We start from the raw sequence: 15,838 nt of genomic DNA on the forward strand, positions 1-15,838 counted from the left end.
TGATGTAAGTATTGATACACTCCTTGAAATCACTTTGTTGCCACCAAGCTGCTGGAGTAACACAATAGGAGGGCGATGATTGTGAATTCTTGGCAGAGGGCTGAGGGATGCCATTAAAGTGGCAAATGTGATTAATTTTTTGTGAGAACGCCCTCGTCTTGGCGATTGTAAGTGAGGTCGGGCTAAAGGGATGTGACACAGAAATTACTCTTCCTCCTATCGTCTAATGTGACTCGTCACTTTGAGGAAATATCCGGGAGACGGGGAGACTGACAAAAAGGCTCTTGTCTAATTGACCGCCTATTTGTTCGAAGCTCATGTGGCAGAGATCTGGCTCGATATGGTGAAGTGATCTATTGCTTAAACACAGCGGATCACTTTATTATTTCAACACAAACAAAATGATCGTGTCTCAACTGAAGGCTTCTTCACATTTGTATGGACAAGGGACAAAAACAACACAATGAAGGAAGTGTAAAATAAAGGTACAATAGATTTCTGCTGTCTATACTTATATTTAATCTTTTTTAAAGAATTAACACAGTCTTCGAATCTCCTTGTATGTGTCAGTGTTGTCAGTGTTTTCTCTGAACCTGTTTTCTCTGAACCCCCCCCCCCCCCCCCCCCCATGGAGTGACATTTTCCAGGCGACACAAAAGTGCAGAACACACTTTTTCCCGACCGCTTCATAAACATGGCAGCACTGCCACCGCGGCCTGTCTCTTTAGTAGAAGTGCTAACAACAGAAGACAGCACGCAGGTCACGCTAAAGGTTATGTCTATATCCATTTCAAACAGTTTTAGACAATACATTTTTTTCTCTACAAATGTAACTTAATTAACATTAAGTGGAACATAATTATTACAATATGTTGCCTACAATGAACTGAACAGAAATCATGTTGGTCAGCCAAAGAGACGGTTTAAATAAGTAAGTAGACAAATACATTTCCATGTGTCAGTTTCAGTTGTTTTGGGTCTTAACCAAATTTAACTAAAGGTTGGATTGTAATTAATGTTTTTAAAACATTAACATTTCCTTCCTCATCTGTCTTTTGCCCTGGAAGTTACACCAGTGATGGCAAAGTCACGTGTAAAGTGGAGATGATGAAATTAAAAGGCGACCAAAATGAAATGTCTGGTTGCCTTAATTAATATTGTGGATTTCTCTGGATTTAATTGCTGTTATAAACATTTTGGATAATGTTAGTACACAAGTCAGCAAAATATATAACATAGGTCTAGTTGGTTTTTATACATTTAAAAGAGGAATTGTACGTATTATATCTTTAAAATTATATATGACAAAGAACAATTGGAAAATAAGGGCCTGGAACCAGTGAAATGTTGTATTGTGGCTTAAAAAACCACTGAAACAATCAGTCAAAATAGTTGGTGATTCATTTTCTGATTATCTGTTGATTGATAAAAAATTACATCACAATTACTTGTTTTGGCTCAAGTATAAATAGCAATAAAATCCTCATCCAAACTGTACTGCGTATTCAGTGAGTGCTGAATCGCTCATAAAAGTCACATTATAAATCATCTGAGATCGTACTTTCTTAATCTCTTTTTGTTTGCAATCTCAGATTATTCTTTGGTTTGTATCTCCTCTGCAGGAAATGACTCCCACTGCCACAGGCTGACAGAACAGGCCCCTGCACACAATGCTGTAGTTTACTTTAGTGAGAAAACCGCTCACGTTCTTGTATCCCATTACCGCGACCACCTTGAGATAAATGGCTCTTTCTCCCCTCTGCCATAAGGTTTTATATCAGACGACATGTGTTGAGTATCTGACTGCAGCTTATAATGTTTCAGCGGAAATAAAACAATCACCTCTGGAGCGGCCTGCCCGCCTGCGGTGTGTAACCGCCGGGCCAAACCATACACAGTGTTTATAGATGTAGGGAAGAAGACAGTGGCAGTTGACAGGTTAACTCTGCTGTGTAAATTCCTGGGCCGTGTATGATGTAGCCTGTGATCCTGCAGTCCTTGATTAGATCTGAGCTAGTAAATATCCTGTGATTAATCAAAAGGGCTTGTTCTGCGTGTAGCATCCCTGTGTCACCTTCACAGCTGGGGAGCAGGACCGCCTTGTTTACTGCTCCCAGCTCCATCTCCTCAGACCCCAGCCTTATTTCATGGCAGCTCACAGGGGCCTGATGTATACGGCTCCACACCTAATGCTGTGGACATGTTTGGCATTGTAAACTGAGATTAAAGGGACAATATTTGTTATGGTAAATTTTATTGTATATTGGACAAAATAATAGCTTATTATGTCCTATTGGTCATGTCCTGTCTGCCCAGTATGCAGATTCTATAAAGGAATCAAACTAACCTACTGTTAAAAATTGTGGTATACTGGTTACTATACTAATATTAGTATTAGTGCGTTGATGTGCAAAGCGTGTGTGCGATGCTCCCCTTAGACATAGTGGGCGTGCCGACCATCTTTTTCTCTCCTGTGTATGCTGCAGGATTAATGGTGACTGGAGGCGTGGCAGCAAATACGAGTGACCGTCCGTGGCTTGTCAACAAAGCAGACCGAGAAAGCAAAATGATTTCACTTACGTACCTGATGCTCAGGCCAAACCCTGTGAGGGATGTCTTAAACAGACTAAAAGTCACGTTACATAGAACACTGACTCACAAGGCTTGCTATCTGTGCATTACTGTGCAGCGCAATGTCCATGTGCAACAGGAACCTTGTGATAACACCTCGTAGATGCAAACGTAACTTTCACACAGATAATGTATGTTTACAATAACTTCCAAGCTGTTAAAAGGATCACTGGTTCCCCCTGTGATAAAGTGTCAGAGGAAAACTTTTGGGGAACATTTGCACTGAGATGCCATCACTATCCTTAAAATGGCCAATTCCCCACAAAGAAAATTCCACAAAAAACTGTATAAGATATATGTTGACTTTTATGTTGTTTCCCATAGCGAAGGGGAACAGACAGGAAGTGGACAGGGAGGAGAATGCTGTGTGCGACATGAGGCCAGGCTTCTACCCACAGCCTTCATCCACTCACTCAGGCTTCGGGTAATCATGGCTTTTACATTTTTGGGGGACATTTTTATGTTTTTTATTATATAGCAATAGTGAAGGTGGATAAGAAATGTGGAAAGGGAGAAGTGGCACTGACTTGTAAATGGCCCAGCTGGCCATCAAACTATAGGCACTTGTTCCTCAGGGCATTTAGAGGTATGTGACCTAACCACTCGGTTAATGGTTATTTCGATTACCAGAATACGACCTCCACCGAGGAGCCGTATATAGTCTTATTAAACCCAATTGATTAGTATTATCAAGTTGCAAACTAAAGTTGGCTATCAAAGATAAAACCTAAACATTTAGGGGATATTGGATTACTGTGCATACCATGTAAAAGCTGTGATAAAACTATGACTTTATACTATATACTTTATTATTACTTTACTATTTGTGGTAACCGATGTTCTAAATGCAAGTAGACATGTGAAAAAACATTAAAACAAACAACGAAACACTTATCAGCACATAAACTGCAGTTTTTATTGAGCATGGAAATAATCAACATAAATTACATTAAGTTTAAGTTTGGCACTTTGTGGTGATGAAGCTCAAACCAAGGACTGTCTGCACACTGTACACTACAGTGGTGCACTTAAGTGACTGAACGTACCCCGCACCCCCACTCTGTTACACTGGGTGCCATTATATTATTACTTTGAACAGTGACCCAATCATTTTTAATCCTTTTGCTTTACTCACTTGAGCCCTAAATGTGTATTAATCCTTAGCTGGAAATCAAATCAATGTAGTCCTGTTTGAGTAACTACATTGTTTAAGGAACACTTAACAATACAGACTAACACTCTGTTGTTTTTTAAGTAGAATATTTAGAGAATATTTCCTGAAAACAGCTTTGCTTAAGGCTCGTTAAATGCATGAAACATGTTAAAATGAGGGCCAACATGATAATGGGTGATTATAGTAATTAATAGACTGAACTAATTACTTCAGCCAGAGAGATTTATCTAATGAAGAGTAAGTGTTTGAGCAGAGGTTGTCCAACTGAAACTGAACCGTTTGTAATTAACCATCCCGTTCTGCTACCTTACAGTCGCTGTAACTCGCAGTAACTGGTGTCACTTCAGTTACTTTCTGCTTGTTAAAATAAAAAAAATCCTCCGTGGCTGTTACTATATTTTACTATATTATCTTCGGAACAGTTCACTCGGAAAATGCTTTTTGATGTCCCCGACTTGACAACACAGTCCTGACCGCAGAGCATGATTTCACTGATTGCTGCCCCCCTTTCCATGATGACCCTTTGATTGTCATTCGAAGACGTTGTATGGGACATGCTTGTCATGTTAATAAAGACATTAAACCACATGTATCCCTCCACCATCGAACAAAGTCAGGACCTGTCTGGGAATATAGATCTCTAATTGCTTTTGCGTGGTGGTGCAGCAGAATTGTGCTTCCCAGATGTCACCTCTGCCAAAGCCCAGTGCACGTCACTGTCAATAGGCCCGAGAAATCTTCCTAACAAGCTCGCGATTACATAAATCCATAGCTGTACTCACGCCAAAGAGACTGAACAACTTTCAAGGAGACTTCATGTTTGATGTCCCAGGGCTTGATTGCATTTTGAAAAAAAAAACGCAAAACCCACTATATTGGGAATGTGTCCAAACAGTCTAGGTTTGCTAATTTTGTCATAGTCAATTTCATAGCACAGTCGTGAGAACGGGCGGCGATGGAATGAAGTTCCTGAGTGCTTTGCAGAGGGGCGTGAGTGGGTTTGACAGGCCCAGTGAAATATGCTCCGCTCTACCTTTTTTCATTACAGGAGCAGGGACCAAAAATGCAAATCCAGGGTCCTTTCTCGAGAAGTCATTAGAAAAGTGACACATCAAACAACTGGCTCCAAGTGGCAAACCCCATCTTACATTATTGCTACATCATTGTTTTCATATTTTAATTTCTGACGCGATTATTGTGGCCTTTTTCAAACTCACAGTTTCAATAAAGAAGGGTTTCGCTTTGAGCAGCTCTCTGGTGTCATTGTTTAGATGGCCTCAGCTTTCACTTCCATGTTTAATATGGCAGAAATCCTTGATGATCTGAATAGCAAACACATCCTAAAGAGGGTGACTGATAGACTGGATCTGTGTCATGGCCTTCTCTGAAGAGGTGATGAATTGGCTTAATGGTGAGAAGATGAGAGAGCCACACTTGGGGAGGGAGGGGGTGGGGGGGGGGGGGGGGGGGGGGGGGTGATGGGGAGCATTAAATGACATGTTTTTATAGCCTATCAGTATTGTCATAGCCCCAGTGTAATTTCAGCCTCTTTTTTTTGTGCACCATTATCCAGGCTGGATGTTAGGCCTTAACCTTGGTTAAACACACAACTCTCTCTCCCATCCCTGGTAACTCATGACGCCATGTGTCCTCAACAGTAAAGCAAGTTCACGAGCTGATTGAGCTTCAACCATGAGAAGCGAATGCCAACTGGTACTTTAACATGTGCTGTTTGTAATGATTTTCATGGACAGCAGTAATGCGTTTATAAATATCACATCAATAACATAAATATCTGTGTTAGATGGATTGCCAGGTAATTTTGTGCCACCATAAAGTTGAAGTTTTCATTTATTAGTAGAATGTCTCAGCGAGTACGTACGTATTAGCTAGAAATTTGGTCGACACTTTCTTTGTCCCCAAAGGATGAAGTTCAATAACTTTGCTAATCCCTACAATTTTTCATTGAGACCAATGATCAGGTCAAACTTTTCTAAACCTAATGCAGTAGGTGTAATGTCTAGAATCAGCATGATAGCATGCATAAGCTAGCATTATGCTCAAGCTACTGCTAGACTGAGACTAAGTATGGCCTCAAAGAGAAAATGCGGCACAGTCACACCAAAATCTGCATTCTGCTCGTTTCAGTTGACGTTGTCGAAGGCTTGAACTAATTAATGGAATGAATAATAGACAACAATTCTGGGGAAGGTGAAGTCTATGTCCCGGACCAATATGTTTCCCTTAACTTTGAACCAAACCTTATCCCCAATACCGGCTTATTTCCTGATCTTGGTATCTAATGGTAACCCACTCATTTCTAAATGTAACTGGGTGACACATTGGCACATTGGGTGAAGTTCCCTCAGTCAGAGTTCATTCTTAACTGAACTTGCAAAGTTACAAGGCCTTCTAATGTCCAGCATTTTGACGGAGGAGGTGGGATTGACACGTCATTGTGGAAATATTACTTGTTCATATCTTGTTGTATCACCGAAGAAGGGATGTTGTTTAGCTGCAGTGAGTGGAGGTTAGTGAAAAGCTAACTTTTAGGACTGTTTTTGTTTCCCTTCTAGGTCTTGCTGATATATTAATAATATAATAACAATATAATTTATATACTCATGCTATTTCCTGTCCCCTCTTGCAATTTCAGTGTGAATGCACCTTTTTCTTTGTGACCATGTGATTAGAAAGGTAAACGAGGACTTACTGGGATTTGTCCGTGTGAGTGTGAGGCTGCATTTTCTAAGTTCATGTTTACTTGAACCCACTCGTACATGCAAGCCAGACCCCGTGAACACGGAGACCCATTAGTGTGATATTCTCCTTGAGTATTTACCAGGCTGTCTTCAACACAAGTCATTATTTGTGATGAATTAGCAGGCTGATTATAGTGATATGCTCTAATTTGTAAATGAGCGGGGTGCACCTGTCAGTAAGACTCATTTGCTAATAACAACCATCCACTGAATAAGTAACGACCTTTCTAATTTCAGTTGACTCCTTAACCGTCTGGTTTGTATTATTCTGCCCTTTCATTTTGCTGCAGATTTATTCTACCTTTTAAACTATATGTTTATCCTCATTCTTCCTTCTGCACTTAGCTGCTTGTCTAACAGGTGATCGGAGCCGAAACGATCAGTCCATTAATCAAACTGTTGCTTGACAGAAAAGTAATTGGCAACTGTTTTTATTGAAATTTGCAGGTTCGAGTTCTGGACTGTTTTGTCAAAAATTTTAAACAATAGCTATAATGTTGAGTAAAAATCATCATGGGTATTTCCCAACCATTTTATGATATTTTATACACAAAATAGTCAGTCATGAAGAAAATCATTAAAAATCGAATTTTCCCTAACAAAAGTCAGACAATTCTGTTATGAACTCTTAAAACGCAAGACTAAGACCGAGAAGTGTGGAAATCATAAAACCAGAGTGACCAGCAAGAGAGAAGGAGCAGCAGGATGGGATAACTGGTTTCCCATTAAAAGATACTGCCCCGTTACTTTATTGAAATACAAGACTAGGGGGTATGTGACCCTCAGCCATTAAACCACCCTGTTAATTGTCTAATAATAAAATGTTTTTATTGTGCAAAACCCCTTTACTATAATTGAATTTCTCTCTGCTTCCACTCGCCTATTTTTTTTATTTCTCCCTTTTTGCTGAGGCTGTGAATCCTCACCATTACTGCTAATAATGACGGTTATAGGATTGGTTTTCCAGGATTGCCACTCATCCACCTCTTCTCCCTGCAAACTTTACATTTAAACCCCTCTCATTACAGCCCAGATTACAGAGGCCTATTGGTCCTCATTAGTGCCCACTGATCCTTGGCTGGGCCCATGTCCTAACATCTTTTAATTAGCATTCTGGAAATCTAATCAATGTAATAACTCGGATTAATCTCCCCTTTTGCACTTATTTTCACCCACTCTTTTATTCCTTGATGTTATTGGCTCCAAGGCTCCAAGGCTGAGAGAACGGGGGCCGTTTTCTCAGCCTACCAGGTATGTGACATGAGGGGAGAGGAGACCTTGAAGGGCTCGTAGTTGAAGGGCAAACTGGATTGCTTAGTGGATTGTGATCAAACCAAATGACTTAAAAAACTCAAAATTCATTTCTGAGATATAATAATTTTTGTGTATTTCGAAAAATAACTGCACACGTGAGATATAAGTGTAAGTAGAAGAACGTGTACGCCTTTATACACATTTTAGTGACAGATGTACACGGAGAGTTGTGGGTTTTTCCTCTAAATGCCCTGTGAAGCCCCCAGTCCCCGGCCAGACCCTGTGGTGTGATATGAAGTGAAAGCCAAGGCGGGGTTTGGCACTTGTCGGCCATTTTGTGTCTGCTCTGATGCGTGATTTTACTGGGTGTCACTTTGGCTACATATCAGAGTCGGTGGTGGTGGCGGCGAGTGAAGCTGCAGGTCTCATTACAGCCTGTTTACTGCAACAGTTGCAGGGAAAACGCAGAAACCTGGTGAATTTTAACGACACATTTACGCAGGTTGTGGCGTCAAAATTCAAATTCTAGACCATCAAATCCTATTGTTCCCGAGCTGAATGTCATATCTTGAAATCGCAGATGCCAGTTTCAATTTTATCTGCTTGTAAAATAAGTAGAGGAGGACAAGCGCTATTAGGCCAAGCTGACTAGCATCCATGTGAGAGGACTGCAGTCTCTATCAGGCCAATATTCACACACCTTTGTGTACAGTAAAGTGCTATTTCTATGCCAGGTATCCAGGGCAGACATTTTGGCACAGCTTGGGCAGTACAGACAAAGACGCCAGGGTGTGATGGGACACAGACCTGCCATTTCCCAGCAGCACTGGCATGCCTCTCACTGTAGAATGATGAATGGTTGCACACACATCCCACACGTTTGCTCATGTGCACGCATGACACACATCAACGCATGCTCGTGTACACACATACACACACTAGCAAAAGTATACAAGCAACCCTCCTGGTCAGGTCAACCAGGCTTTGGCATTGCATCACACACACGAGCACAGAATCACACAAAGACAGGCGTCCTTACTGTAGCACTGCCATACTCAGAGCCAGGTGTAGGAGGAAGGGGGAATAAGGTTGTGTTTATTAGCTGCTCCCTTGGTGTTCTCTAAATTGCCTTGTTTGCTCGGCACAAGCACACAAACAGATGCTGTCCTCTCTGCTCTGGGTAATTCTCCTGGTCTCTGGGTATTTAGTGAAAGACCTACCGTACCAACACACACAGCCTCATTTGTGCCTGTGCACACAGTCTCTGCATACAAACGCACACATCAGACCGGGCGAAAAACACAGTACAGTCTGATTCATTGCGAAGAAGACATTGTCTCTCCACATAAGTAATTGGAGGGACCCCATACAGCAGACTTCACAGTGCCTAACCCTCTCAGCGACGCAATTTCACTCTTATTAAGAAAATCTGCATTTAGTAGGGACCAATGCTATCAGTCGAAATTAATCTGCTTTGACTGATCCCTAATGTGACCACAGTCATCGAGTAATTATTGTCTGGATGGCTGTGCACCAGCCTCATAACCACTGTCCCCCCCCCCCCCCCCCCCCCCCCCCCCCCCCCCCAAAACGGGCTAGTCCTTGGTGTGTGAATCCTACGTATAGTGGACTGGTTACAATGGGTGCGGGAGGCATGTCATTTAGCCCATGATCAGCGACTCGTGATTAGCCTGCCCTGTATTATTGTGATTAACGTCCACCCAGCGGACGACTGTCCTGTTGTCACCAGTGATACCATCTGAGATCTTGAGACTCTGGGACGAGGGCCAGTGGAAGAACCTGGTTGTACAGCGACACAAAACTGCTCACGCCGATGATGGCTGCATCCCCACACACACAAATACACACACACTTCCACTTCTTTCGCGTCAGTCACAAAATCGAATGCATGTAACGAGTGCAGTGCTCTTTCACCACGCGGCTATGTTTTGTCTGTGTGTCTGCTCCGATTAGTTAACCCACTACCTACTCTGCAGCTTGCGTGTTGTGGCAGTATTTCCGTCAGGCTGCATGCCTTGTGTTGCCTTATGTGCTGGAAACCCCAAAAACCACATCTTTTTCCTGTGCTCCGTTTTCATCTCGCACATCCTCGACCAACAAAGTCGATTTGATCACGGCTGATTATAGTAACGAAGGCAGTCCAAGAGAATATGCACTTTCTCACTGTACGTCAAATTAAATCAAAGCATGGGGGGGGGGGGGGTCGAGCGCTGACCCCCCTCCGTCCATTCTCCTCAGACAAATGGTCGCATACACACAGGGGGCCTTTAGAAAACAAGGCTGTGAAGCAAAGTGTGGCTGATGTCTCACTACTGCAACACACAGGACAAAGAAAGATAATCAGGGGAATTGAGAGGCTCAGATTAAATAGAGAACTTGTGTGTCACAGAGAAAAAGAGGAAAAGACGACCAAAGTTGAGAGGAAATAATTAAATGTAAAGTGTTTGTGCTTTATGTATGAGCTTTATACAAAAATGTGATATTTCAGAAGAGGAGAAAAGAGGATTTCGCTGAAAACATCAAAATCTACATACAAACTTATTTTTTCTTTTATAGTATTTTGATACTGAAAGTATCTGCAGATTTAAATATCTTAATTTCAAAAAATGTTTTTATTGAGGAAGCTTTTTATGCACAAATCTGTGTATGTGTGTATCATTCCTTTGTAATTACTCGCCTAAACTCAGACCCCCTTCTCATGGCTCTTGTGCATCCGCCGGTGGAGAAGAGTCAGTTTTGATTACAAAGTAAACGCTGCAGCCTCAGACAGGGGGGGGTTACATGCTGATGTGCATTCTATCAAGATGATTTATGCAAATTATGCACATTATTCCCGCAGGAATCTCTCTTCTGAAAGTGCCAGGATAAATTGCCGGAAATTAGCCATAAAATTCACTGTGCAGGGAGTGTGAGGTGAAGGCCGCCGAGGAGCCAAGGACATTGGGCCGCCGCGGTTACGCTTGGCCTGGCCTGCCTCCCCCATGCTTGGCATTCATGGCTGTTAAAGACCTCTACTCAGACAGATACACTGAAGCCTCGAGTAGCACTCAGCACATCAGTAAGATCAGCCAAGCAAGTGTTACACTAACGGCCGGGGTTTCATGCTCTAGTAACATGACAGATTTTCAACAGAGGGAAGCGCATCGTCCACTTTTTCTGTTCACATTTCAGATTGAAATCCACTTTATAAATTCTCTTACATTGCTAGAAAAGGAACGCAGTTGATTGAGATTCAGCGGATGACCTCAAATCTAGTCAGCGTCAGATTGTTTTTTATGTCGTCGTCATGTCTGTTTTTATGCCTCTGTTTATAATACACTTGACCTTGTTCATGGTGCATCTTAATCTTCAGATTACACCCCAATCAGAAACCTGTCCGGCAATCAGGTAATAAACAACATGTAAACAAGTAGTTGTCAGTATCTCAACACACAGTTCAGGCTGTGTTAGATGGCAGCTTTGTTATAGCTTTACCCACAATGCTGTAAACGCTCAGGCCTTTTATTTGTCTCATATATCTGTTTGTTTAAAGAATGTGTGTGTCTCTTACATAAGCTACCTTTTGGACAAATATCTGACTAAATATGGGACGGCTTGTCCAACTTGGGACAAAAGCTGTGTCCCTAAATTGGAATAAGGCTGACTTTTGGGTCAGTGGTTAATGTAATGGTTAGATGGTTAGGGAAAGTCTCCAGGAAATGAATGTAATGTCCCCAGAAGTGACCTATGACGGTGTGCGTGTGTGTGTGGCGAGAACGACACATTGAGTGATTCACACTGTTATTGTGTCATCCTCATGTCTTTATATCAATGTGGAAGCCACAATTAATGAACATCAGACTGGAGATGAAACCCACCTCACCTGAGTTTTAATGAACCCTGAGAGGATCAGGATCTGCATATCGATCAGGACAAGTGATCGCTCACGCACAATGTACACACACACACACACACACACACACACACACACACACACACACACACGCACACACACACGCACACACAGACAGAAAAGATAGTGATTCCTGCCCAGTCCAAATCAGAAAACATGTTTTATAAATTTGGCCTAAATAATAAAAACATTTTGTTGCTTTTCTTTTCATTCTTTTAATCAGCTGTTTTTTGTGTGAGTTTGTAACTGTTGTGTCTGAGTGCAGCTTAGTGTTGTATTGTTTTTTCCTGTTCATGTGACCCATGGAGGATGCCGGGTCACTGAGAACGCTACATCCGCTCTAATCAAACAGCAGCACATTCTCTGAATGCTAAATTCACAGAGAAGGACACTTCACAGCTGATTTGAGAACTACAGCCACCGTATAAAGACAAAAATACACTAATGTCCTTCATGTGTTGCTGTGACACTGTCACTCATCACAAGGTTTGTTTAATGACATGATTTTATACTAGGATTGTTGACATTTGTAGGTAATGTGATCACGTTGTGAACCATTTAAGCAATTTGTCAGCATGCAAACTTCAAATTTGAGAATGTGGGGTGAAAAACAACCCAACTTGATGTTTCTTATAAACACTGCGCGGTATGAAAATGTCAACAAATCAAATCAATGCCCTCCCATCAGCATTCATAATTTGATTTATTTATGAAAGCACTTTATCTCATTGCACCTGTTTTTGTTTGTTCAAACACGGAGTGAATTGTTATTGTGGGAAAAAAAAACAACCTGCACAGCTCTGTCCACAACAACACCACAAATTACAGCCCTCTGCCATGACACAATTTAATCCCAGAGGAATAAAAGAACATCAGATTACGACACAAAGGCAGAGCCATCAGTAAACAGGGATTAGGGGATTGGGACTTTAATCTGATTAATATGGAGGCAGTTGGAATATTAGAGATTGTACTCAACAACTGTATTCCAGATGAGAGGATAATCACACATTACTACGTCATTTATTGTACCCAGTTAGAGGTTTCAGAGCTAAACACGGCACCATATGTTTACCTGACCTCCAGGCTGCCTCAGAGAGGGAAAACATTCCCACTATAATGAATTAGGAGCTCATTAGGCCAGCAGCAAAACATACAGTCAGAAATGTACAGGACATTTCAGTGTTCAGACCAAGAATCACTGAATGAACTACCTCTTTGCCGGTGATAAAAACTTTTAACATAATTTCCCGAAAATAGGTTCTTTAGATTTAGGGAAATACTCTCTCTTTTTTTTTAAAGTTATACTCCTGTATTTCTAATCATAATCATTATCCCATAAACATTTAATTGAGGTTTATTGGTTTTTGAACACTATGATATCAAACAAAATCATGCAAATACACTGACAGGGGACAACATAAGGATCAAAATATATATTAGAATGGGATGTATAATAATAAATATAATCTTCACAGCATCCAATAGACAAAATTAAGGACCTCCTAATGTTAACCTATTTCAAACAAGTCAACTATATTCCTTTTTTTTTCAAAGGCAAATTTCAAGTGTTTCATAACTTCTTCCAGTGTGTGACGAGAGGGTGTGGGACTTTTCAGTTCAATAATTATACATTATATATAATATATAGCTTCAGTTAAATTATTATTGTCCATTCTATTCTATTCTCGCCTGAGATCTCAAGTATAGCAGTTGGAGGATGAGGTTTTAAAAGCTGTCCAAAAATAGTGTTTTGAAAATAGAGCTGCAAATAGTGTGTGTGTATGTGTGTGTGTGAGAGAGGTAATTATGTGTATGTGGGTAGGAATAAAATATAACCAATGATAAAACAGCAGTGACTGTGAGTAACTTGTGGAAAGTACAATTATGTAAAATGTTTCAATATATTAATGAATTGCACTAAAAAAAGAAAATAGAGCTCCAATAATGGAAGACGATTCCGCAATATGAGAGTAAGATAGATGGGGAGTGATCTGCACTTTAGGAAACATTTTTAACCTTTTACAACATTACATTATGCCCATTCTGCCTGAAGTCGTACGTAGTCACTTTCATGCTGTAGCCTGATCCCTCTTCTCTTATACCCCAAACCCCAACTCCACCACATGCCTGATTTTGAAATATTTAAAGAGAGAATCTGCAGGTTGAAAAGTTGATCAAATAAAGATGATGTTTTCCCTCCGACTGAGGGAATCTGATTAAAAAACAAAATATCCAAGTGTGTAATCATTAAATAAAAGTTTAATTAGTTTGACACTAGCAACAAACCTGAAGAAATCATAAAGAAGTGAGACCAACTTAATATTTACTATACAGTTCTGAATCCCCTTGAGTTGTACACTTGTGTTGGTCTGCATTGTGTGTGCACACAAAGACAACATTATGCATTGCTATCAGTGCCCTGACAAAAGTGAATTACCACCCAGCGGTTGATTTGGTGCCTCAGCCGGTGCAGCACATATATCTTTACACAGTGTGACAACAGCATGGATGAATCCATTGGCAGAGTTTTGCCTGTTACTGATATGAAGGGGACGTTTCGACTCAACACGCTTATGTATATTTTGACTTTCGTGTTTATCATTCTTAGCATACATCACATCAGCGTTATGAATAGGCACCCTGCTGGCCCTTGATATGGTAAATTGGACATTTTATGGTTTATGAAAAGGAGCGTTTTTTTATCTTCCACTTTTATTCATGAGCCCCCGATTCTCCCTGTAAATGCGTTTAAGACAGATTCAGCTTTATTAGACTCATGAATACAACGGTGCTGGCCTATTATGACTACTGGCCCTGTGTTGGTGGCCACTGGAGAAAGCTTGAGCCTCCTGGTTTTCTCTTTCTGTGACACTTGTGAGTGCTGTGTGTCGTCGCCCAGTCCAACCCGCCCACATAACATTTCACAGACCCTCGTGTGTACATGACATTTCACTGGCAGAAATACCAACAAGTATCTAGCAGTTCCCACATCAGAGATGAACATGGTCGCGTTCAGTATTGAAGATCCTACATCTCCTACATGTTGTCGTCCCTGTAGTGTTGTGAATTTTTCTTTGCATTTGAACACATATTTGTTGCTGGTGGTCTGTTTTCCTTGTTGGCACTGTTGTTTCTGTGCTCCACACGCATATGGCTCTGTCTCACCCCTGGGGAATTTCCTCTTCTGGGCTAATGTGAATATTAGTATGGGTTAAATGCTCCAGTCATTTGTGCATTAATGCATATTGCATAATTAATGTATTTTGTGAGGTCTCCGTTTCTAACAGCAGGAGGAAATAAAAAAGCATTTTTGTGCTAAAACTTAAAATAATCAGTTAAACCCTGGCGCAGGATGATACCCATGATGAGTTTGCTGACAGGATTTTTATGCCAGAGCTGTTTTGATGTATTCCAGATTATTCCATTCTTGATTTAGGGCTGTTCTGTGAAGATTCGAGGCATTCAGAGTGTGATGGGATTAAACCGGACACTGTAATGACCTTGTTGTCGGAATGGTTCATCATTCAGACACAAGCTCTGAGATCGCAGCCTGACGGAATAATCACACTTATAGAACACAATGACATTGTTTACTTTTATGTGGAAAGGAGAGAAAATATTTAGCTTTTTTGTCTTTAATTATTTGGTGAACTTTGTTCCTTTTAATCTATTTTTTATTGCGTGTTTTATTTTATGTATTGTGTCAGATTTAAAGTAGTTTAAATAATTTCTAATTGTATTTGGATACATCCTAGGTTACTCTGATCTATTGAATTTTAAGTGACCAAAACTTTTTCATTTTTACACATTTGATGTAAAAAAAAATGTGTTGAGGAAAAATAGAATATCTGATAATCTTTTTTTTGCCATCACAAAATATTTATAATGTGCATCCATAAATAATTATTCCGGCACCAACTGATAAAAATAATTCTTACTTTAATTAAGTGTCTATTTCTTTCCTCATATCTGTGAATCTCTGCATGTCAGTCTTACACATCATCAAATCTGTCTTAAAGGAGATAATTAATGGTGTGAAATAAAATACAAATGAAAATGACGTGTATAAATCAATCTTAAGACTCCAGGATTTTTATATAT

This window comes from Hippoglossus hippoglossus, chromosome 20 (assembly GCF_009819705.1).
Source record: "Hippoglossus hippoglossus isolate fHipHip1 chromosome 20, fHipHip1.pri, whole genome shotgun sequence".
NCBI lineage: Eukaryota > Metazoa > Chordata > Actinopteri > Pleuronectiformes > Pleuronectidae > Hippoglossus > Hippoglossus hippoglossus.